At 36.5% G+C, this 14600-nt stretch overlaps 1 non-coding gene and 1 pseudogene across 1 annotated transcript; one reads left to right on the top strand and one right to left on the bottom strand.

Annotated features, from left to right (window-relative positions):
- The first annotated feature begins 2703 nt into the window (after nucleotides 1–2703).
- TRNAE-CUC (transfer RNA glutamic acid (anticodon CUC)) lies at nucleotides 2704–2776 on the top strand. Its single transcript has one exon. It is a non-coding gene; the product is annotated as a tRNA-Glu (tRNA).
- A 10534-nt stretch (nucleotides 2777–13310) lies between these two features.
- LOC137770592 (lipopolysaccharide-induced tumor necrosis factor-alpha factor homolog pseudogene) lies at nucleotides 13311–13803 on the bottom strand (annotated as a pseudogene).
- Nucleotides 13804–14600: the final 797 nt, after the last annotated feature.

Genomic DNA, 14600 nt, shown 5'->3' with positions numbered 1-14600 from the left:
GAATCAAGAAATGTGAGTAACAGGCAAGTTTTGGAGATTAATAATGAGAGTGAAAAGTCTTTTGTCTGATTAAACAAGTTGCAGCGCATATTCTATACTTTCAGAGTCAACTAAGATCATATAGTATTTGAGTGAGAGGGAGATAGGAGATCTTGTAGACCAACCTTCCCTGATTTATAGCTGGCTTATTACATCATTCACAGTATATGTGTTGGGTGCATTTTCGTGCCAAAAACTGTGGTGGGTGCTGGGGATTCAACAGGGAACAAATCAAAATCCCTGATCTCAAAGAACTCATGTTCTAGTTGGGAGAGAAGGATAATGTACAACTAAAGAAATGTGTAATAGGTCAGATGGTGCTAACAGAGATGGACAGTGTATGTATGTATAGGTATGTATTTATGTGTGAAGTGGGTGTGATAGAGTGGTGGGGTAAATCATCTCAGTAAGGTGACATTTGAGTAGAGATCTTGGTGAAGAGAATGTGTCCCTGAGGATACATGAGTGCAGAAAATTCCAGGGAGAGGGAACGGCAAGTGCCAAGAATCAAGTAAGAGAGAGGAGGCCAGTGTGGCTGAAGCAGCCTGAGCAAGAAAGAGGGTAGTAAAAATTACAGCCAAAAGGGTAGTGGAGACAAGGTCATATCAGACCCTAGAGTCCAAGATGATCCAATATACTTTGGATTTTATTCTGTATGAGTTGGGGTACCACAGCATATCAGTCACTAGATCTGACAATGTTTTAAAAGGGCCACTCAAAATAAACTTTAAGAGGTCAAGGGTAGAAGCAGAGAGGTTGGTCAGAAGGCTATTGAAATCATCCAGTCAGGAGATGATGGTGCCTTGGCCCAGATTAACAGTAGAGGAGGTAAGAGATGGCTACATTAAGGACATATTTTGAAGTGGAAGGATAGGATTTGATGATGGATACCATACTGTGTGAGACAGTAATGAGTTAAACATGATTCAGGAGTTTTGGGAAAAATGGAACTGCCATTTACCATCGGAGAGGATGGGGTGAAGTGGAAATCGAGGATTCAGTTCTGAAGTATTAAGTTTGATACCTATTAGACATCCAAGCAGAGATGTTGAATATGCACTTGGACATCAGTGTTCTGGAGTGCAGAAGAGAGGTTTAGGCAAAGATGTAAGTTTTGGAGTCACCATATATTTATGGTACTTGAAACACACAACTGGGTGAAAGTACATTGGGAGTGGGTTTACATAGCCAAGGGAGGGAGTCTAGAGACTGAGCTTAGATCCCTCCAACCAATAGAAGTAGGAAAATGAAGATGGTCAGGCAAAGGAGACTGAGAGTGTATGGCTTGTGAGACTGGAAGAGAATCAATAGGGCAATCTCACAGGTCAACTGAAGAGCATGTTCAAGGAGAAAGCGATCTGCTGATAGAAAGATTGAGACCATTGAGAGCTGAGATTTGACTTGAGGTCTTGGTTAGATTTTCTTCTAACTTCCATGCTTTTCCCATAACACCACCTTCCCTCTGCTCCATTGTTATCTTACCTGAGCTACAGATAGGATTCTTTCTCACTCTGGGAGTTGCTAATATAATCAAGTTCACTGACAGTTCAATAGAAATGGTGAAGGAGGAGGTGTTTCCCCAAAAGTAGACCCTGAGACAAGGATTTGAGAGAAGACAATAGATGTATTAATGAGCATGTCATTGCTATGGGCAACTGGTTCAATTGAATGGAGACCTTCTGAGGAAACATGCACAATATGCTTCAGCATTGTCAAGAGGGTCAAACTGGGGTAGTTATTCATACACTCATTGATTGAAAATTGCATTTCTTGGGTTGCCTTGTGCATGTCCTGTGGTGCTAGCAGAAGTCCCTAGGCAGGGAAACAGAGAAGCATGGGTACTTGCGGTAGGACACTGTTTGCATGCCCAAGAAATGCCCATCACAGCTGCAGGTAAACCCTGAGGCAGGCCGAGGGAATATGGGCATTTGTTGTTGAGGACAGTGCAAATGTGATGGTGGTCACACTGGTCACAGCACCTAGTAGTAGATTGTCTGGACTTTGTTTCTTCTTAGACTGTGAACTAAGTCTTGTACAAATGGTCAAGTGGTTTTTTTTCTTAAGCATTTGCTAGATTGGGGGAAAATATGCAGTGGGTGAGAGATTATTTTTTAGCAATAGTTATCACATATTTTGAGTAATAAAATATGGCTTGATTAATATAAGAAGGCATAACACTCTGCTCGCATTTTTGTATCTAGAAATAACTGGAAAATCTTCAAGTTTTGGCTGTGTAGAAAATGACAGAAAGAAAATTATTAAAATATAAATATTTTAAATAGCATTCTTCTTTTTATTTTAAAACTTATTATTTTGATCTACCTAGTACCAAAAAAGACTTCATCTAGCTAAAATAAATATTAATACTTTTTAATGTTTTAATAGTGCACATGTCTATGTGAATATCTCATTAAAGTAAAATTATTCATAAGTTTGTCCAGTGAACTACTACCATATCTCAAGAAGCTATATTTCTCCCCTGATAAGCAATGAGCCTTTATTAAAGAGATGATAGATACATATCTTAGTAAGGTTTCTTAACTTTCTACAGGGAGCTTATCCACACAGATATGCCTGTAATTTGCAACACAGACCATCTGAAGTCCAGGTTCTCATTCAAGAGCTCAGCTATTCCAAACAAATAAAAAACGTGTTGACAAGAATTCCCTGGTGGTCCAGTGGTTAGGACTTGGTGCTCTCACTGCCAGGGCCCCAGGTTCAATCCCTGGTTGGGGAACTAAGATCCCGCAAGCCATGTGGTGCGGCCAAAAAAAAAAAAACATGGTGGCAAGCAACGATATTAATAGGGGATTGGCTGAAGCACAAGTAGTATATCCTTTTCTCTAGGTTCTCTGGGTTATCCTGGAGGAGGTCAGACCACGAGAAACGTCAATATAAAGGACATTACTTTTGCTTTTCTAGAACTACTTTGAACCAATCAGGATTTGACATTGTCCCTCTAGCCTATTGAGAGGCTACAGATGAATCCACAGAAGTAATGGCTCTCTTAAGTGTTTAGAAAATAAAAACGAACAAAAAACTAAAAACTTGTTTTGCCTTTATCTGCTGAATGCCATGTCACTGATCATGTGTTTTACCTGTTTGGACCTTCCCCAAACACACGTAGGAGCCTATGCCACGCATGTCTGTATGCTATCTGAGCATATATAACAATCAGTTTCTCTTACTATGTAGGTCAGATACTAACTTAGCTATGTGACTTCATCCCTGATTGAACAATAATAACAAAGGAGGATTGATTAATGTATCTATTCCAATTTGGAAGAGGTCATTAGTAGCACAGTTCAAAACTCCCTCCTTTGCCTTGATCTTTCAAAGAAATCACAAAAACATTGGGCTTTGTGGATTGAGAATTCTGTAAAGCTGGGAGAGATATCTAATAAAATGGAAAACAATATCAAGACTGAAAAAAAGTTGGGTAGTCTGAAATGATAAACCAATTTAAAAGATTGTACTTAATAGGGATAACAATAAGGTCTTGATTTAAGAATTAAAAAGTTTGTTGCACAAGTAAAATGAAGGAGAAAACCAAGACCTGGATAGACTAATACTTGTTAAAATAAAATTTAAAAAAAAGTGAGGGGGCACTGAGTGGTATTAACGTGACTTAATATAAGTAAATAACATGATTGCAATCAAAAGCTAGAGACACTAGTGCAAATATTAATTGAAGTTGACATTTAAATAAACGTCAGCTAAATCTCCTCTGTACTACCATAGCATTAACTTCATTGTTTTGGTTCAAAACCCTGTCTTTTAAAGACAGTATCAGGTACATATCTGGAGAAAGAAAATTGAGATGGAGAGGCTCTGGAAATACAGCAACAGTTGAAAGAACTGAGGATATTCAATGTGGAACAACAACAAAAAAATTCAGTGAGAGGTGGAATGTTTTTTGGAAGGGGTGAAGGATGGATTGTTTTCAGACTTTTGGAGGGCTCCCTGGTAGAAGAGCAGGTGACATTCTGCACTTCTCCAAATAGAAAAAGCAACAGTATAAACTGTGCGAGGGTAGAAACCATGTCTTAAACATTTTTGCATTTGTGGTAAGTCCAATTACACTGGAGGTGTTATTTGATGCTCATTGAGGTATGTAACTGATGCTCCAGGAAGACAGATGCCAACGTTATATAGGGAAGAAATGTACAAGACGTGAAACAAGAGTCTTTCAATATATTGAGTGTCTTATCATTGGAAAGGTCCCAACTGTGAAGACAGTAGGGTGTAGTGGTTCAAATTAAGAACATAGGCTCTGGGATGAGGCTGACCTGGGTTCAAATTTCAGCTCCGTGAATTAGGTGTGTGACCTCAGACAAGTTACTTAACCTCTTGTGGCCCATAAATTATGAATAATGGTAACTAGCTTTCAGTTTTGTTGTGACGTTTAAGTTGAGAGAATGTTTGTGAAGAGTTAGGACAGTGTCAGGAACAATAGTAAACATTCAGTAAATCATAGTTATCATGTTGGCAGAAACTGTTTTACAGTCTTCCAAAAATGTTGTGGAAGGGATTCTTGCATTGGATGAGAAGTTGAATAAATGATCTCTTGGTCTTGCTCAATTCAAAAATTCTCTGATTCTGTGATTTCTCAGCACTATTCTTTTTTATATCCTTAGCATTTTACAAATGTCTCTGGAATTGCACTTATCTCACTAAACTGAAAGCATTAAATTAAAGCAAACCTCAATCTCCTTAGTAGACAGGATTATCTCTTCTTCATCTTCACACCTCCAAGTACCTTGCACACTGGCTGACGTAGTCAATAACACTATATTCACTGTATAAATGAATGAATGATCAAACAATTAAATATTTATCTCAAAACATAGACCATATCTGCCATCTTTCAATGAAAATTTCAAGTACAAATGCTTGATCCAATCTGCTTGATCAAAGTATGCTTCCTGTAACCCCAGCTAAGAAAAGCAAACGATAAAGACTATAATTTACTTATCTCTAACCTCAGCCATTTAAGAAACCAACACTTACTTGTTGAGCACCCACTATGAGCCAGGTGTTTTTCATACATAATCTCATTTGATCTGTTCATGCAACTATGAAGTAAGTAGTATTTTACCTAATTTGTAGATAAAGAAATTGAGTCTCTAAGAACTTAAAAATATTCAAGTCACACAGCTATTAGGTGATAAATATGGGATTTGAACCTCAGTCTGTTTTATCCAAATACTAAGTTGTCCCTTTTTAAATATTTTTAATTGCAAAAGCAACATGATACATGCTCATTTTGAAAAATTTGAGAAGTTAGAAATGCACAGACTAAAATACTGAAGCCCCCTTATAGATAATTTTTTCCCCCTATTCCCTGCATTAATATTCTCCAATCTATAAGAAATCATCTGTGAAAGCATCCTATTAGATGTTGTTCTATGCATTTGAATGCTTATACGATATAATATATGAACATAACATTTCTAAGATAAATATAATGTATAATGTAATAATGTAATATTAAAATTAGCTTTAAAAAATAAATATGGCAATTTTTTTCATTTCATGATATACCTTGAAGATCTTGCCATGTCAATACAAACAGATCTATCTTAATTATGATGAAAACATAAAAACTCGTTAATAGTGCAAATTTACACACTATAATTTATGAAATAATTCTACAATTGTTGGGCATTTAAGTAGCTTCAGATTTCTTCTATTAGAAACAATACTACAATAAATACCTTTGTGCACATATGCAAATATTTCTATAGGTTGGATTCTTAGAAGTATAGTTTTTGGGTCAGAAAGTATGAATATTTTTAATTTTGATAGATATCACCCTATTGTCCACCAAACCACTGTACAGGTTTACATTTCCACAAACTTAGTACTTGTATATCCACATCAACACTGAATACTATCAATTTTCAAAATATATTAATGATCTGACGAATGATTTTATTCACTTTTATATTATTTTATTATATTATCATTATATTTTACCATTATTATAATTTTCACTTCCATACTTATTACAGATAAGATGTCTTTTTAATATGTATTTTGCCCTTTTCATATGCCTTCTGTGCTTGATGATATCCTATGTTCATTTGAAAAATGTAGATTGTCTTTTTCTTATTGAATCATTGGAATTCTTTGTAAATTAATTTATCCTTTGTTATATATGTGGTAAATATCTTCTCTAGGTCTATCATTTGTCTTTTAACTTTCTTCACCTACAGAATTTACTATGTAGATTAACTGGTCAATCTATGTCATTTTAGAAAATCTTTTCACACCCACAATTACAAAAATATTCCTCCATGACTCCAGTATGTTACAGTTTTGTTTTTCTGCTCTTATAATTTTAATCCATCTGGAATTTATTTTTGTACATGGTGTGAGAAAGGACTATAATTATTTCTTCCCAAGTGGAGACATTTTTCCAAAATTAAATCTAAAATAATCAATTATTTCCAACTGATTTGAAATACTAAATTCATTATACTCTAATCCTCATGTGTATATAGGTGGTTTCAGACTTTGTATTCTTTATTGTGCTCCATTCTGTACTCTGCTATTTGTATTCTATTCTTGTGCCAATACCACACTGTTTTTGTCAATGTATCAGTATAATCGTTTTGAGATATGATGAGGAGTTAAGCTTCATATTAGTCTTATTTTTTAAATAATTTCCTCTTATAGATAAACTTTAGAATCAGTTATCCAGTTAAAAAAGAAAAGGCCATTTTGTTTTGGACTACTACAAATTTGTATATTATTATATAGAGAATCAAATTTTACCATATTGAGGCTTTTCATATAAGAATGTGATGTGTCTCCATTTTTTCCACGTCTTATAAAGTATTTTAGTAAAATTTCTAAATATCATCATATAGGTTTTATATATTTCATTGCTTATTTATTCTAGATATGTTATGAATTTTTAAAAATGTATTTTGTTGAAGTATAGTTGATTTACAATGTTGTGTTAATGTCTTTTTTAAATTATTTTTATTTTATGGCTGTGTTGGGTCTTCGTTTCTGTGCGAGAGCTTTCTCTAGTTGCGGCAAGCGGGGGCCGCTCTTCATCGCGGTGCGCGGGCCTCTCACTATCGCGGCCTCTCTTGTTGCGGAGCACAGGCTCCAGACGTGCAGGCTCAGTAGTTGTGGCTCACGGGCCCAGTTGCTCCGCGGCATGTGGGATCTTCCCAGACCAGGGCTCGAACCCGTGTCCCCTGCATTGGCAGGCAGATTCTCAACCACTGCGCCACCAGGGAAGCCCGTGTTAATTTCTATATACAGCAAAGTGACTCAGGTATACATATACATATATACATTCTTTTTTCATATTCTTTTCCAGTATGGTTTATCACAGAGTAGTGAATATAGTCCCCTGTGCTATACAGTAGGACCTTGCTGTGTATCCATTCTATATACAATAGTTTGCATCTGCTAATCCCAAACTCCCAATTCATCCCTCCCCCGTTATGATGTTTTTAAATTAATTAATTAATTAATTTAGTTTTGGCTGCATTGGGTCTTTGTTGCTGTGCGCGGGCTTTCTCTAGTTGTGGCGAGCAGGGGCTACTCGTCATTGCGGTGCCCGGGCTTCTCATTGCAGTGGCTTCTCTTGTTGCCGACCACAGGCTCTAGGCGTGCGGGCTTCAGTAGTTGTGGCACGCAGGCTGAGTAGTTGTGGCTTGCAGGCTCTAGAGCACAGGGTCAGTAGTCGTGGCGCACGGACTTAGTAGCTCCGCGGCATGTGGGATCTTCCCGGACCAGGGCTTGAACCCGTGTCCCTTGCATTGGCAGGTGGATTCTTAACTGCTGCGCCACCAGGGAAGTCCCATGATTTTTTTTTTAACTTTTCATTTGAGTGATTGGGATCTTCTATCCCCATCATATTTTCTGCTTGGTATAGTGAGATACTCTGGGAGTCATCTACCAAGTAGCTCTCTGATCACTTCTCCCTTGCTAACAGAATCCTACTTTTACTTGGGGTCAGCAATGTGCCATCTTTGGTCTAAACCAGTCATGGCAATCCAAATGATTGTGACTTTTGCTACATGCTCACATTCCCTGGCACCCTTGCCACCAAGGCTGACCATATTACCTAGTATTACACAATGTGTGATAGGGAAATTATGATACTTTTTACTCCTTGATACAAGTAAAGCCCCTTTGCTTCTGCTCTCCCTTCTTCCCATTTTCACGGCTGATGAGCAGGAATGACACCTGAGTGGGATAGCCATAATGTGGCCATGAGGCCACAAATATGAAGAGGAAAATGCAACAACTTGAGATGATGGGGCAGAAGGAAGAAAACTGCCTAGGTCCTTGAAGAAGTTATTGGGCCACTGAACATACCAGTCATCTGCTTTCTTCCACATTCCCTTTTAGCAAAAAAGGTTTAAAACTCGATTAATTCAGCATCCTCTAACTGAAGCTGAATGAATCCAAATCCATTTAGATATTACTGGAGTATGGGAAAACTATTGATTTTTGTATATTTCCCTACAGAATTCTGAGTTCTACTAATTTTTAAGGGGTTTGTTTGAGAGTTCTTAATTTGCATTTGCAAATAATGACAGTTTGCAAAACTGTCATTATTTCTAATGACATATTCCTAATACTTATTCTTACTATTCCTTGAATTATTTCAAAAGCTGAGACCTTAGTGAAATGTTGAATTGTATCCATGGATAAGAGGTATTTTCCTTTTCAATTCCTGACCTTAATGGGAATGCTTCTCATATTTCAGTAGCAAGATTTTGCTGTATTTTTTGAAACATAACCTGATAATAATTTTTAAAAATATCATTCGTATGGATTAATAAAAATTCAACTTTGTTCTTCTTTTTTGCTTTTTTTAAATCAGAAATAGATATTAAATTTTATCAACTATTGTTTGGCATCTATCAAACTTATCACATCGTAATTCTACTGTGTTCAGTTAATGTAATGTATTATTATCAATAGATATCCTGGTTTTGAGCCTCCTTGCTTTTCTAGGGTAGCCTTATTTACTCATGGTGAATCATTTCTTTCATATGCTGTTGGATTTTATATAAAACATTTTATACTGGAGCTTTGCATCTATATTTACGAGTCATATTCTTATAAAATTTGATGTATTTGGTTTTCTTTGTTGGATTGTGGGCTGACAGAGTAACACTAGACACAAAGAATGAGTATAAACTCTTTAAATGGCCTAGGACTTTTATGTTTAAAAGTTTCTGAATTTAAAAAAATTTTCTGTGAATATCTATTATTTTATAATGAGTTTAAAGATAAATACATAAATACATACATATATTTTATAAACAGGAATTATCAGTTTCTATAAGGTGTACTAGAATTTACCTAGTACTCTAGTGTGGGGTTTGGAGATTTAGCTATGTTTTTTCTTTTCATGTGATAATTGGTCATTTTTCTTTTCTTCTTCCTCTTGAGTCAATTTTCATTACTATATAGATTTTTGGAAAATTATCCTTTCCACCTGAGAATTTTAATTTTATTGATATAACATCCTTTTTTTTTTTTTTGGCTGCACAGCGAGGCATGCAGGATCTTAGTTCCCCAACCAGGGATTGAAACCGTGCCCCCTGCAGTGGAAGCGTGGAGTCCTAACCACTGGACTGCCAGGGAAGTCCCTATAATATTCTTATAACTTTAAAATCTCTTCTGTGTCTGTAGCTATGTCTTTCCTTATCTTAATATTATGCATTTGTGTTTTCTTTTTCATCTGACTTATCTGATTTTTTTGTTGATAGTTTAATTGGTAAAGTTTACTTGTTAATTTTCATAGAATTCCGCTTTAGCACTCAATGCTTTCTACTTAAAAAAATTTTTTTTAGCTCTTTCAATTGAGTATTTGTGGATTTTAAATATTTTGTTTTCTAACTAATACATTTAGTGATATTAATTTTTATTTGGCTACAACTGGGTCATATCACATAAGTTTTGATATCTTGTATTCTCTCTATTGTTGCTATTTAAAATAGTCTATATTTCAGTTTGGTTTTCTTTTTAACCAAAAGTTATTATGAAAGTTTTATAGTATATAGTTTGTGTATGTGTATGTTTCTGTCCTTTGGAGTTTATTTATAGTTTTATTGCATTCTGATCTGTATTCTGCTTTCAATATTTATTGAGTTTTTAGAGCTTTTATTTTTGTGGCTGAATGACTGGCCAATTTTTGTAAATGTTCTATGGGTACTGGAAAAGAATATCAGGCACACAGTTCTATACATATATCTATGACCAAGTTTAATGAATATGTATTCAATTCCTCTATATCCTTTTGTATTTGGGGGCCACTTAATTTGTCATTTTTGTTGAGGCATGTCAAAAATCTAGAATTATCATTATAGTTTTGTAAACTTTTTTTTGTAGATATGACAGATTATACTTCATATATTTTAAAGCTATATTATCAGGTACAAAAAATGGTAAATTATTCCTTTGATCAACTAAAATTTTTTTTTCAATTTAGTATTTTTGGTCTTGAATTTTATTTTGTCTACTATTACCATGTTTTCTCCTGCTTTCTTTTTGATAGTACTTACCTGATTTCTGATTACTCCATTTGATTTTCAAAAATTTCTGGTCACTTACTTTTATTTATGACCTATTTAAATAGCTGTTTGCCTTTTCTGTTTCTTAGACTATCATGTTGTTTAACACCTCTTTCCACAAACTGACAGATTCTGTGACCCTCAGATTAAAAAAAGGATATAGAGGAATTGTACAACCCATTTAATAAATTTGATTAAAGTTTATGGTTATTTCTTTGGTTTATTTGTATGAGAGTTTCTATATCTTAATAGAGAAACTTCATCCATTAACATTTATTCTGAAAATGGACATGAATATATTAACCAAACGGCTTTATTTCTGACATCTTATTTCTAACATTGTCTTTGTGTCTTCTCTTTTCATTTCTTCTTGTTTGTTTATACCTTTTTTCTTATATTTTTCTTTTACTGCATTAATTGAATTTTCTTGTTCCTCTTTGCTTTATGAATTTTGAAGTCACTGCTCTATTACCTTAACTGATTTCTTTTTTTTGGTCTTTTTTAAAAATTTTACTGAAGTACAGTTGATTAACTGATTTCTTTTTTTTTTTTTTTATTTTTTATTTATTTGGTTGTACCAGGTCTTAGTTGCGGCAGGCTGGCTCCTTAGTTGCGGCTCGAGGGCTCCTTAGTTGTGGCTTGCGGCATGTATGTGGGATCTAGTTCCCTAACCAGGGCTCGAACCCGTGTCCCCTGCATTGGCAGGCGGACTCAACCACTGCGCCACCAGGGAAGTCCCGATTAACTGATTTCTTAGTGAGATGAAACAAAGTTGAATGGTGAAGAGTACTGTAAGATATTAGACTCAGAGTACTGAACCTAACTATATTAAGGAAAAAGCTGATGTAAAGTTTTGAATGAATTTTTAATCCACTAATGTGCCTATAATTTTGTGAAATGATAAAGCCACCATTTGGGGGCATGAGCTAAACAGTAACCTGTGTACTTCTTGAGGGAATTTGGACTGAGTTGTGTATAAAGAAATTTCACTCAAATATTTAATAAAATCTAAACAATACTGTGATCTTTTTCAGCTTAAAGGGGTAAACCTGATAATAAAAGAGTATATAAGAACCAAGAATAAAACAGACACATGTCTCCTAATGTAGACAGATAAATGGAAACAAAAGGATAGTCTAGAACATTATGTCACTACATACACAATTGTAGTGTGCAATAAAGGTGACCTTTCAATTACTTGGGTAAAGGAAGGATGCTTTTTTTTTTTTTTCATAGTGAACAAAAGACTTTATTTTTGAAAAGCAGATAACACCAAAGTACTATGTAGTATCCATAGTCATTGCAAAACTAATTACTGGAACTTTCAAAACATCAAATGAATAAGCTGAATCAATGGGTTATGACTATAATTTTCAACCAATATACAGATTTTCGATCAAGACCTAGGCTTGATTTCTACATAATATTATTCACATGCATTCCCTGTGCCTATTTATTATCAAAACAGGGACTCTTGAAAGTTGAGCCCAGCTTTGTCTTGATTTCAAAGATGACACAGCAGCGAACCAAGAACTCTGGCTTGCTGCTTCAGTCCTAGAAATCATGTCTTCAGATGTTATACAACAAATTGATTTCTGAAAAATAAAATCCAGACTTCAGATGCCTTTGAAACCGTCAGATCCCCGCACTTTTCAGCACCGTGGTACTCAGACGTGCTCAAACACGCTTTCCTTTGTCTTTCCAAATATCCACCAGGAACCCAAAAGGGGACCCTTTTTAAGAGTTCCATTATGGAGGTCTTTAGGAACCACACTAAACCCAAGTGAAGGCAGTGGATGAAATTATCCCCATTACTTTTTCTGTTAAGGCAAAAAAAAAAAAAAGTGAGAGTGCATTGGCAAATGGGAAAATGATACCAGTCATATGGATAAGGAAAACGGTTCTATAAATCCCTCCTTTCAAAATTATGTTCAAAGGTGTTTAAGACCAAAAGGAGGTCACAAAAACTGTTAATACAAACAATTCCTCTACCAAAAAAAAAAGCCCTTGGTAGAAAGTGGCTGAGGATCTGGTCCAAAGAAGGCGGATCAGTGTAAAGATCCAGCCTTCTATTCCTAGCCTGCGTTTATGACCTCATGGCTTTGTGTCTGATGGGTGTGAATAACCCCTCCCTGTACTTAAAAACGAATTAAGAAATTAAAGTGAGTTTGTGTGCTATTTAAAAGCCTGCAGTTGCAGAATCTGAGAGCCAAGCCCTTAGACTGTAAGGGAAGATTTTTGTCATCAGAAGTGGAAACAGATGGCTATGACGGTAGGCACTAAAGGTTGGTTCAGCCATACTGGGGCCAGAACAGCTTCAAAAATAAGGCAATCTGGGGCTTCTCAGTTTGAGACCACCAAAAGAAAGGCCCACTGAGGCAAAAAAAAGAAGCCAGCCAGTGGCAAATCACCAGAAGACTCAGACGAGACAACGATTACAGTCGGATGGGATGACTTGGGGTCACAGACGGGGAGGCAGGAAACGCTTGAACCAGCACTCAAGGAGAATGTCTTTGCATGTCCTGTGCACGACACCAAGCAGCAATGTCTGGGGTTTGGAGGTGTGTTATTTTTGCGATATTTTCCCCCCAAAAGAAGACACGAAGGTGGAGACCCTGGAGAGATGAGACCACCGAAATAGAGCCTTCACCAGGGGCGGGGCCGGGTGAGAGTCAGAAAGGCCTTCCTGCAGCTCGCGGCTCCCTCCAGGTCTGGCTGAGTCCTACAAACGCTTGTAGGTGCCCAAGAGAGCTTTGCAGTTGGGACAGTAGTGGCCCACATCCTGCAGGGCGTCCACACAGAAAAGGATGAAGCAGCAGCCCGCCATGCACCCCAACAGGCACAGGCTCCTGCAGGAGAGCCAGGTGAGGGCGCCGGCATTATAGGACAGCTGAGTCACGATCATCTTGTTGCAGGAAGGACAACACATCTGGACCGGGCGGTCGAAAAAGGAGATGGGCTCTTGCACGCGGACTGTCTGCACAGCAATTGCATTGGCATTGGGGACGGGCACTGGCTGGGTGTAGTACGCAGGCGGATTCATGCCCTTCCCATCCGGGCCCGTCATGAGCCCCGAGGCCAGCCCAGGCATGGGTGCCGGAAGTGTGGGGTAGTAACTGTTAACAGAAACTGTCTCTTCATAGGACGGGGGCGCGGTCGGCACCGAGGAAGGTCTCGCAGCCGCCTGGTAGGATCCTGGAGCAGACATTTTACCGCCGCCTGCGCAGCCAGTCGAGCCGGGAGGTCTCAGGAAGGATGCTTTTTAAATAATGCTGAGACGATTTAGTTAATGATTTGGAAAGCAATTAAGTTTAACCCCTACCTCATATCACATATTAAAAAATAAATTGTACATAGTTTGTAGAGTTAAATGTGAAAATAAAAATCTTGGAATTAGTAAAAACACAACCAATCATGTAAATGAATAGTCGTCCTATTAGGGGGCTTGAAAGTATAAACTATACCAATGATAGAACGCATAGAGAAAATGATCAATAAATTTAAACATAAAAATTGTAACTTTTAGGTATCAAAAAGCATTATTATTAAAGTTAAAAGTAAATAAAAACTAAGAAAAATATTTTATTACATATTAGAAGGAGTTAATATTCTTAATCTATAAAGTGAACATCACAAGTCAATGTAAAGATTACATACACAAAATGCACATACCCAAAAAAATAAGCAAAGAACATAGACTATCAAACCACAAAGGGAGAAATACAGACAAGAAACACAGAGAATAATACTAATTCTCTCTGTGTTTTGGGACTAGATATTCTTTTTCTGTATTTGTTAAATAAACAGGAAATATATCTATAGATAGATAGATAAATGGAAAAAACATATGACTATGTCATCTTGGGAGTTTAATACTTGACAATGAGAAAGATGATGCTATCTGGAATCAGAAGTCCTGAATTCAAGTTCAAGTGCTCGTTGAATGATCTTGGGGCAAAGTCACTGGACTGCTTTGAGCCTTGGTTTCTCCAAATATAAAACAGA

Source organism: Eschrichtius robustus, chromosome 10, assembly GCF_028021215.1.
Source record: "Eschrichtius robustus isolate mEscRob2 chromosome 10, mEscRob2.pri, whole genome shotgun sequence".
NCBI lineage: Eukaryota > Metazoa > Chordata > Mammalia > Artiodactyla > Eschrichtiidae > Eschrichtius > Eschrichtius robustus.
Note: the sequence above shows the minus strand (reverse complement) of the source record. Positions and strands in the feature narration are given on the sequence as shown.